This window comes from Salvelinus namaycush, chromosome 35, assembly GCF_016432855.1.
Source record: "Salvelinus namaycush isolate Seneca chromosome 35, SaNama_1.0, whole genome shotgun sequence".
NCBI classification, from domain to species: Eukaryota; Metazoa; Chordata; class Actinopteri; order Salmoniformes; family Salmonidae; genus Salvelinus; species Salvelinus namaycush.
The window spans coordinates 3802572-3814113 of record NC_052341.1 but is presented as its reverse complement, the minus strand read 5'-3'; positions in this window follow the sequence as shown (position 1 = coordinate 3814113).

Genomic DNA, 11542 nt, shown 5'->3' with positions numbered 1-11542 from the left:
GATAGGACTGCTAAAACGGATTAGAAGATCCCTCATCCACCATGCAGAGGCAAGTTCTCCCAGGAGTGTACTGTGTGTCTGTGTGTCTGTGTGTGTGTGTTTAGAAGCCTTAACAGATCCCAGCCCATCAAGGAGCAGATTCACAGCCCTTTCCTGCAGTCAAATGACCAAAGCGCCATCTAGTGGCCTCATGGGTGGGAAATCCAGTGTTTCTATGTCAAACAGTTTTGTTATATTTCAGTCTTCTGTGATGTACATAAAGTGTAATATTGTGAGGCAAACTCTGACATGGTACACCTGTCTTCTTTTTTGTAAGCGTATAACCATGTGTGAAGGGTCTACTTTTGTTTCAACATAGATTTACTTAAGACTTCCAAGAAACACTGTGTGACCCTGATTTATCCCATTGCAGTAAAATGTTAATCATTAGAGCTACATTCTAATCTCGGAGCCAAAAGTTCATCACTAAAATGGTTTGTTTTCTTAATGTATATGAGCGATTCATATTGTGTCTCTGCAAATTGAAGCGTAATGTTGTGACGCGTTCTTGGTTGAGTAAGCCCACATCCAACTCACTTCAAAATGTCACATTCAGAACTACAATGTCAACATTCAACTGTACCTTTGGTATTTGATATTTTATTATGGAGCCCCATTAGCTGTTGCAAAAGCAGCAGCTACTCTTCCTGGGCTCCACACAAAACATGAAACATAATACAGAATGACATCATACAGAACATCATTAGACAAGAACAGCTCAAGGGCATAACTACATACACTTTCCATACTGTGAATGTGTTCCTTGGAAAAAGGGTTGAGAGAATTGAAAGCTCGATAGAACAAAAACCACTTAGTCCAACCACCATGTCCCAAACCTAAAAGTGTGTGGGCGTCCCAAATGGCACCCTACTCCCTATATAGTGCACTACTTTTGAGCTATGGGGTCATTTGGGAGGCAGCCTCTGTATTATGGGCCCCACAATAGTGTGACATTGGTTGATGCTCAATGTTAAATTCAAATCTCCCTACCAGATCAGATAAGATCAGATCTATGCCAATATGACACCAATGTTGATGAAACCTCGCAAATTAACTTGGGAGGGTCACAACATGCTCTGCGCATCCCATCATGATCCGGTCGACCGTTATGGAGAACCACATATCCACATACCAGATTTTTTTTACAGGGTCGTTAGGATTTAGGTTAATTGCCACCACCTAGCTCAAATTCTAGACACCGGATGAAAACTAGACTACAGTCCATAAGCCATTAGACTTAGTTCTATTTGGACTAAAGAAGTTTGTAGGCGCAACAGTTTAAAACATAAAAAAAATAATAATGTATTGCTCTCACGTGCCTATTGACATTCAGTGTTGTGTTACCTTTGTGTGGCATTTTTTTGACAACGCCAACATATTTTTCTGCTGAATCTCAGAGTTCTAAAACCAGGTCCAGCAACTTGGTTGCCGCGCAACAGCAGCACTGCTTGTAGATAGCTGGACGCTAGCAGCAGCTATGTAGCTAGCTAACACCAGTCGGCTAAGAGGCAAGCTAAGAACGCAAAAGAAGTTAGCCATATTTTACTATTGAAGGTTTTACATATACAGCGCCTTTAAAAAGTATTTACACCTCTTGACTTATTCTACATTTTGTTGTGTTACAGCCTGAATTCAAAATGGATTAAATATTTGTTTTTTCTCACCCATCAACACACAATACGCAATAATGACGAAGTGAAAACAAATTTGTAATTTTTTTGCTAATTTGTTGTCACGTTCCTGACCTGTTTTCTGTTGTTTTTTATGTGTGTGATGGTCAGGGCGTGAGTTTTGGGTGGGCAGTCTATGTTTTCCGTTTCTATGTTGGTTTTGGGTTGCCTGGTATGGCTCTTGATTAGAGGCAGGTGTTTTGCGTTTTCCTCTAATTGAGAGTCATATTAAGGTAGGGTGTTCTCACTGTTTGTTTGTGGGTGATTGTCTTCCGTGTCAGTGTATGTGCGCACCATACGGGACTGTTTCATTGTCGTTAGGTATTTGTAGTCTGTTCCTGTTCGTGCGTTCTTCACGTTGTATGTAAGTTCGTGTCCAGGTCTGTTTACTTCGTTTTGTTGTTTTGTAAGTATCAAGTGTTCTTCGTGTGTTTAGTTTCGTCTTGTTTATTAAAATTCATTATGTATTCACAACCCGCTGCATTTTGGTCTTTCGATCCTTCTCTCCTCTCCTCGTTTGAGGAGGAGGATTACGACACCCGTTACATTTGTTGAAAAATAAATACAGAAATATCTCAGTTACATAAGCATTCACACTTGTGTCAATACATGTTAGAATCACCTTTGTCAGCGATGACAGCTGTTAGTCTTTCTGGGTAAGTCTAAGAGCTTTGCATACCTGGATTGTACAATATTTGCACATTAATCTTTTTAAAATTCCAGGAACATTCAATGTCGTCTTGGTAAGCAACTCCTGTGTATATTTGTCTCCCAGTGTCTGTTGGAAAGCAGACTGAACCAAGATTTCCTCTAGGATTTTGCCTGTGATTAGCTCAATTCAGTTTATTTTTATCCTAAAAAACTCCCTAGTCCTTGCCGATGACAAGAATACCCATAACATGATGCAGCCACCACCATGCTTGAAAATATGAAGAGTGGTACTCAGTGATGTGTTGTGTTGGATTTGCCCCAAACGTAACACTTTGTATTCAGGACATAAAATTAATTTCTTTGTCAAAAAATTTTAACTTTTACTTTAGTGCCTTATTGTAAACAGACCCATGTTTTGGAAATATTTTTATTCTGTACAGGCTTTCTTTTTTTTCACTCTGTCATTTACGTTAGTATTGTGGAGTAACTGCAATGTTGTTGATCCTCAGTTTTCTCTTATCACAGCCATTTCCTTCCTCTCCGGGCAACCGAGCAAGGAAGGACGCCTGTATCTCTTTAGTGTTTTTTTTGTTGTACATTTTATTTAACTTTTATTTAAATAGGGAAGTCAGTTAAGAACAAATTCTTATTTACAATGACGGCCTACCTCGGCCAAACCCGGACGACGCTGGGCCAATTGTGCGCCGCCCTATGGGACTCCCAATCACGGCCGGATGTGATGCAGCCTGCAATCGAATCAGGGACTGTAGTGACTCCTCTTGCACTGAGATGCAGTGCCTTAGACCGCTGTGCCACTCAGGAGCCCAAACTGGGTACATTGATACACCATCCAAAGTGTAATGAATAACTTCACCATGCTCAAAGGGATATTCAATGTCTGCTTCTCAAGTGCTTCTCATTTGAGAGGCATATACAGCATCTGACAACATTGAATTTAAGTGTGGGAGCCGTTGGGTTCCTCTCTGACCCTGGCATTTCTTCTCCACGCTCTCTGTTCTCTCCCTGTTCTCATTATTGATAACGTGTCGCCTGCAGGGCCTCTTCTCTCTCTGTTCTGATTATTGATAATGCTCGGCCTGCAGTGCCTCTTCTCTCTGTTCTGATTATTGATAATGCTCGGCCTGCAGTGCCTCTTCTCTCTGTTCTGATTATTGATAATGCTCGGCCTGCAGTGCCTCTTCTCTCTGTTCTGATTATTGATAATGCTCGGCCTGCAGTGCCTCTTCTCTCTGTTCTGATTATTGATAATGCTCGGCCTGCAGTGCCTCTTCTCTCTGTTCTGATTATTGATAATGCTCGGCCTGCAGTGCCTCTTCTCTCTGTTCTGATTATTGATAATGCTCGGCCTGCAGTGCCTCTTCTCTCTGTTCTGATTATTGATAATGCTCGGCCTGCAGTGCCTCTTCTCTCTGTTCTGATTATTGATAATGCTCGGCCTGCAGTGCCTCTTCTCTCTGTTCTGATTATTGATAATGCTCGGCCTGCAGTGCCTCTTCTCTCTGTTCTGATTATTGATAATGCTCGGCCTGCAGTGCCTCTTCTCTCTGTTCTGATTATTGATCATGCTCGGCCTGCAGTGCCTCTTCTCTCTGTTCTGATTATTGATAATGCTCGGCATGCAGTGCCTCTTCTCTCTGTTCTGATTATTGATAATGCTCGGCCTGCAGTGCCTCTTCTCTCTCTGTTCTGATTATTGATCATGCTCGGCATGCAGTGCCTCTTCTCTCTCTGTTCTGATTATTGATAATGCTCGGCCTGCAGTGCCTCTTCTCTCTCTGTTCTGATTATTGATAATGCTCGGCCTGCAGTGCCTCTTCTCTCTCTGTTCTGATTATTGATAATGCTCGGCATGCAGTGCCTCTTCTCTCTCTGTTCTGATTATTGATAATGCTCGGCCTGCAGTGCCTCTTCTCTCTCTGTTCTGATTATTGATAATGCTCGGCCTGCTGTGCTTCTTCTCTCTCTGTTCTGATTATTGATAATGCTCGGCCTGCTGTGCTTCTTCTCTCTCTGTTCTGATTATTGATAATGCTCGGCATGCAGTGCCTCTTCTCTCTCTGTTCTGATTATTGATAATGCTCGGCCTGCAGGGCCTCTTCTCTCTCTGTTCTGATTATTGATAATGCTCGGTCTGCAGTGCCTCTTCTCTCTCTGTTCTGATTATTGATAATGCTCGGCCTGCAGTGCCTCTTCTCGTTTGTCATGATTATTGCAGAATTTGTAAAGTGTCATCTCTGATCTCGGATCAATGGCTTGTCGACTTCCGCTTTGTCATATTGATAGCGCAAACAGCCTTTCATTTCTCAATGAGACCCCTCTTTACAGCCTTTCTCATTGAGACCCATCTTTACAGCCTTTCTCATTGAGACCCATCTTTACAGCCTTTCTCAATGAGACCCCTCTTTACAGCCTTTCTCAATGAGACCCATCTTTACAGCCTTTCTCATTGAGACCCATCTTTACAACCTTTCTCATTGAGACCCATCTTTACAGCCTTTCTCATTGAGACCCATCTTTACAGCCTTTCTCATTGAGACCCATCTTTACAGCCTTTCTCATTGAGACCCATCATTACAGCGTTTCTCAATGAGGCCCCTCTTTACAGCCTTTCTCAATCAGGCCCCTCTTGGTTCTATTAACTGTCTGTCTGGGAGGGGAACCCCCCCCCGTTGCTAGGTCAGTCTATACATATCATCCCTCCAATATATCACCCTGACAGTTTTATATAACACACACACACACACACACACACACACACACCTACACACACACACCTACGCACACACACGCACACACCTACACACACACACACACACCTACACACGCACACACAAGCACACACAAGCACACACAAGCACCCACGCGCACACATGCGAACACGGACACACGAACCACACACAGTGGTACTGTCTTACTATTGACCCCACCAATCTAGAAAATGAATACGAGTTTCCTGTATTGGTTCAATTCCATACACAGAATATACATGCAGGTTAAAACAACCCAGGGCTGGCCTACCACAAGCTCAAAGCTATGATCTTCTAACATAACAGGCTTTATTCAATTACATTGATAGAGAGATGTTGGGGGGGGGGGGGGTTGTGGAACAATAACTGGTATAGACTATGGCTGTGTCCCAAGTGGCATAATTTTCTGTTTAATGCACTACTTTTGACATTGCACATAATATAGAGAATAGGATGTCATATGGGACACAACCTAGTAGACACGACTAGCTGATGATCTGTCTCCGTAAAGGACTGGTACTGTACCTGTAACCAGCCCAGTAACCACCCCCACAGACATGACCCAGTCCATGTCTGTCTCTACCTATGCCACCATATTCCTTTTCCCCTTACTCTCTCTGCGAATGGCTGAGCAGGCCTGACAGGCGGATTCAGTTTCGTCTGGATGTATTTAAATGCACTTTCCTGCTCTGACAGCCAGCCTTTTCTGTTCTGTTCTGCCAGCCATTTTCTAGCGTCAGCCCGCATCCCAAATGGAAACATTTTCCCTATATTGTGCACTACTTTTGATCAGAGGGCCCTGGTCAAAAGTAGCGGACTATATCGGGATAAGATTGCCATTTGGGTCACAGCCCCAGTCTTCACAATACTCTGGGCAGCCACTACGTTGACAGACCCCTGTCACTACCCATCATCCTCTGCTCCTGCTCTGCTCTACACTAGATCCCGCTTACCCGCCTCTAAGCACGCAGACCCACTTTCACAATTATTTATTTTGACAAGCCATCCATCAGCTTTAACTTTAAAGCACTTTTCTACTGATATCCATTGTTACACTTCTGTGCTGTCTTTTCACGCAGCCAGCGAGGCAGGAAGTGCAGCGCACCGTGAGAGGATATGTGAGAGAATATGATACCACATTTTCAAACTAGCGAACCGTGTAAATCTACTTTGTCCCTCTTTGCTATTTTTTTCCCACATTTTATACGTTCCATTTTACGGTGTGAATTATGCATATTTGTTGGGAATAATATGCCCTTGTCAAATCCGATTAGTGTGCCCTAAATTGCGCTGTCAAAAAGGGTTCTAATTTGTCAGCTATTGGAGGGGCGTGGACTCGAGTCAAGCTGAAATGAGCATCTCAACTGTTAAAAAGTGTCTACTGCATGCTGTAATTTGAGGAATTTAAAAGTGCAGTAAATATTGATGAGATATTATCTCCTTAATGCTGATAATAACAGAGCCATCAAACTTTGTGTGATTTGAAAATTCTATATATTATTGCTGAGGAAAGTCATGATCAAATCAACACAATGGTGTGTAATGTGGTCCTCAATGACTCAGTTGGTAGAGCGTGTTGCTTGCAACATCAAGGATGGAACGTTCGATTCCTGGGGCCTCCCATATATAAAATAAATGAATGCATGCATGACTGTAAGTCACTTTGAATGAAAGTGTCTGCTAAATGGCATATATTATTATAGACAGTACAGAAATATAAACACACCATGTAAAGTGTTGGGCCCATGTTTCATGAGCCGAAAGAAAAGTTCCCAGAAACTTTCCATACTCACAAAAAGCTTATTTCAAATCACATTTTGTGCATAAATTTGTTTACATAAAATGGTATTCAGAATTTCTCATTTGCCAATATAATCCATCATCCTGACAGGTGTGGCATATCAGTAAGCTGATGAAAAAGGTGCACCTTGTGCTGGGGACGATAAAAAGCCACTCAAAAATGTGCAATTTTGTCTCACAACACAATGCCAAAGATGTCTCAAGGTTTGAGGGAGCATGTGATTGGTATGCTGACTGCAGGAATGTCCACCAGAGCTGTTTCCAGAAAATAGAAGGTTAACTTCTCTACCATCAGCCGGTTTAGAGAATTTTGCAGTACGTGCAACCAGCCTCACAAACACGGACGATGTGTAACCACACCAGCACAGGTCCTCCACATTAAGCTTCTTCATCTGCGGGATCATCTGAGACCAGCCACCCGGACAGCTGAATAAACTATGAGTTTGAACAACCGAAGAATTGCTGTACAAACTGTCAGAAACTGTTTCAGGGAAGCTCATCTGCGTGCTCGTCATCCTCACCAGGGTCTTGTCCTGACTGAACATCCGTGGGAACATGCTCACCTTCGATGGCCACTGGCACGCTGGAGAGGTGTGCTCTAAACGGACGAAACCCAGTTTCAACAGTACTGGGCAGATGGTCAGTGATGAACTCCATCCCTCCAGACAGTGATAACTATACCTCTCCAGAAAGTGATTAACTTTACCCCTTCAGTCAGTTATTAAAAATACCCCTCCAGTCAGTGATTATCTCTAGCCCTCCAGTCAGTGATTAACTATACCCCTCCAGAAAGTGATTATCTCTACCCTTCCAGTCAGTGATTTATTAAACTCCATACCCCTCCAGTCAGTGATGAACTATACCCCTCCAGTCAGTGATTTAATTATACCCCTCCAGTCAGTGATTATCTCTACCCCTCCAGTCAGTGATTAATTATACCCCTCCAGTCAGTGATTATCTCTACCCCTCCAGTCAGTGAATATCTCTACCCCTCCAGTCAGTGATTATCTCTACCCCTCCAGTCAGTGATTATCTCTACCCCTTTAGTCAGTGATTAACTATACCCCTCCAGTCAGTGATTATCTATACCCCTCCAGTCAGTGATTATCTCTACCCCTCCAGTCAGTGATTAACTATATCCCTCCAGTCAGTGATTAACTGTACCCCACCAGTCAGTGATTAACTATAACACTACAGTCAGTCATTAACTATACCCCTCCAGTCAGTGATTAACTATATCCCTCCAGTCAGTGATTAACTATACCCCTACAGTCAGTGATTAACTATACCCCTCCAGTCAGTGATTAACTATATCCCTCCAGTCAGTGATTAACTGTACCCCACCAGTCAGTGATTAACTCAACCCCTCCAGTCAGTGATTATCTCTACCCCTCCAGTCAGTGATTATCTCTACCCCTTTAGTCAGTGATTAACTATACCCCTCCAGTCAGTGATTATCTATACCCCTCCAGTCAGTGATTATCTCTACCCCTCCAGTCAGTGATTAAATTTACCCCTACAGTCAGTGATTAACTATACCCTATACCCCTCCAGTCAGTGATTATCTCTACCCCTCCAGTCAGTGATTTTCTCTACCCCTCCAGTTAATGATTAACTCTACCCCTCCAGTTAATGATTAACTATACCCTTCCAGTCAGTGATTAACTATACCCCTCCAGACAGTTATTACCGATACCCCTCCAGTCAGTGATTAACGCTTCCCCTCCAGTCAGTGATTATCTAAACCCCTCCAGTCAGTGATTAACTCTACCCCTCCAGTCAGTGATTAACTCTACCCCTCCAGTCAGTGATTAACTCTACCCCTCCAGTCCGTGATTATCTATACCCTATACCCCTCCAGACAGTGATTAACTCTACCCCTCCAGTCAGTGATTAACTCTACCCATCCCGTCAGTGATTAACTATACCCTATACCCCCCTCCCCCCAGTCAGTGATTAACTATACCCCTCCAGTCAGTGATTAACTATATCCCTCCAGTCAGTGATTATCTCTACCCCTCCAGTCAGTGATTAACTATATCCCTCCAGTCAGTGATTAACTGTACCCCACCAGTCAGTGATTAACTATAACACTACAGTCAGTCATTAACTATACCCCTCCAGTCAGTGATTAACTATATCCCTCCAGTCAGTGATTAACTGTACCCCACCAGTCAGTGATTAACTCAACCCCTCCAGTCAGTGATTATCTCTACCCCTCCAGTCAGTGATTATCTCTACCCCTTTAGTCAGTGATTAACTATACCCCTCCAGTCAGTGATTATCTATACCCCTCCAGTCAGTGATTAACTATACCCCTCCAGTCAGTGATTATCTCTACCCCTCCAGTCAGTGATTAACTATATCCCTCCAGTCAGTGATTAACTATACCCCTCCAGTCAGTGATTAACTATATCCCTCCAGTCAGTGATTAACTATACCCCTCCAGTCAGTGATTAACTATACCCCTCCAGTCAGTGATTAACTATACCCTATACCCCCTCAGTCAGTGATTAACTATACCCTATACCCCCCCAGTCAGTGATTAACTATACCCCTCCAGTCAGTGATTAACTATATCCCTCCAGTCAGTGATTAACTATACCCTATACCCCCTCAGTCAGTGATTAACTATACCCCTCCAGTCAGTGATTAACTATATCCCTCCAGTCAGTGATTAACTATACCCTATATCTCTCCAGTCAGTGATTAACTATACCCATCCAGTCAGTGATTAACTATACCCCTCCAGTTAGTGAATATCTAACCCCCCCCAGTCAGTGATTAACTCTACCCCTCCAGTCAGTGATTAACTCTACCCCTCCAGTCAGTGATTAACTCTACCCCTCCAGTCAGTGATTAACACTACCCCTCCAGCTGGTGATTAACTCTACCCCTCCAGTCAGTGATTAACTCTACCCCTCCAGACAGTAATTAAATATACCCCTCCAGTCAGTGATTAACTATACCCTATACCCCTCCAGTCAGTGATTATCTCTACCCCTCCAGTCAGTGATTTTCTCTACCCCTCCAGTTAATGATTAACTCTACCCCTCCAGTTAATGATTAACTATACCCTTCCAGTCAGTGATTAACTATACCCCTCCAGACAGTTATTAACTATACCCCTCCTGTCAGTGATTAACTCTACCCCTCCAGTTAATGATTAACTCTACCCCTCCAGACAGTGATTAACTATACCCCTCCAGACAGTGATTAACTATACCCCTCCAGTCAGTGATTAACTCTACCCCTCCAGCCAGTGGTTAACTCTACCCCTCCAGTCAGTGATTAACTGTACCCCTCCAGCCAGTGATTAACACTACCCCTCCAGTCAGTGATTAACACTACCCCTCCAGTCAGTGATTAACTATACCCCTCCAGTCAGTGATTAACTAAACCCCTCCAGTCAGTGATTAACTATACCCCTCCAGTCAGTGATTAACTATACCCCTCCAGTCAGTGATTAACACTACCCCTCCAGTCAGTGATTAACTAAACCCCTCCAGTCAGTGATTAACTCTACACCTCCAGTCAGTGATTAACTCTACCCCTCCAGTCAGTGATTAACTAAACCCCTCCAGTCAGTGATTAACTCTACACCTCCAGACAGTGATTAACTCTACACCTCCAGACAGTGATTAACTAAACCCCTCCAGTCAGTGATTAACTATACCCTATACCCCTCCAGTCAGTGATTATCTCTACACCTCCAGTCAGTGATTAACTCTACACCTCCAGTCAGTGATTAACACTACCCCTCCAGTCAGTGATTAACTAAACCCCTCCAGTCAGTGATTATCTCTACACCTCCAGTCAGTGATTAACTCTACACCTCCAGACAGTGATTAACTCTACACCTCCAGACAGTGATTAACTCTACCCCTCCAGACAGTGATTAAATATACCCCTCCAGTCAGTGATTAACTATACCCTATACCCCTCCAGTCAGTGATTATCTCTACACCTCCAGTCAGTGATTAACTCTACACCTCCAGTCAGTGATTAACACTACCCCTCCAGTCAGTGATTAACTAAACCCCTCCAGTCAGTGATTAACTCTACACCTCCAGACAGTGATTAACTCTACCCCTCCAGTCAGTGATTAACTATACCCCTCCAGTCAGTGATTAACTAAACCCCTCCAGTCAGTGATTAACTATACCCCTCCAGTCAGTGATTAACTAAACCCCTCCAGTCAGTGATTAACTATACCCCTCCAGTCAGTGATTAACTATACCCTATACCCCTCCAGTCAGTGATTATCTCTACCCCTCCAGTCAGTGATTAACTATACCCATCCAGCCAGTGATTAACTCTACCCCTCCAGCCAGTGGTTAACTGTACCCCTCCAGTCAGTGATTAACTGTACCCCTCCAGCCAGTGATTAACACTACCCCTCCAGTCAGTGATTAACTATACCCTATACCCCTCCAGTCAGTGATTAACTAAACCCCTCCAGTCAGTGATGAACTATACCCCTCCAGTCAGTCATTAACTATACCCCTCCAGTCAGTGATTAACACTACCCCTCCAGTCAGTGATTAACTAAACCCCTCCAGTCAGTGATTAACTATACCCTATACCCCTCCAGTCAGTGATTAACTAAACCCC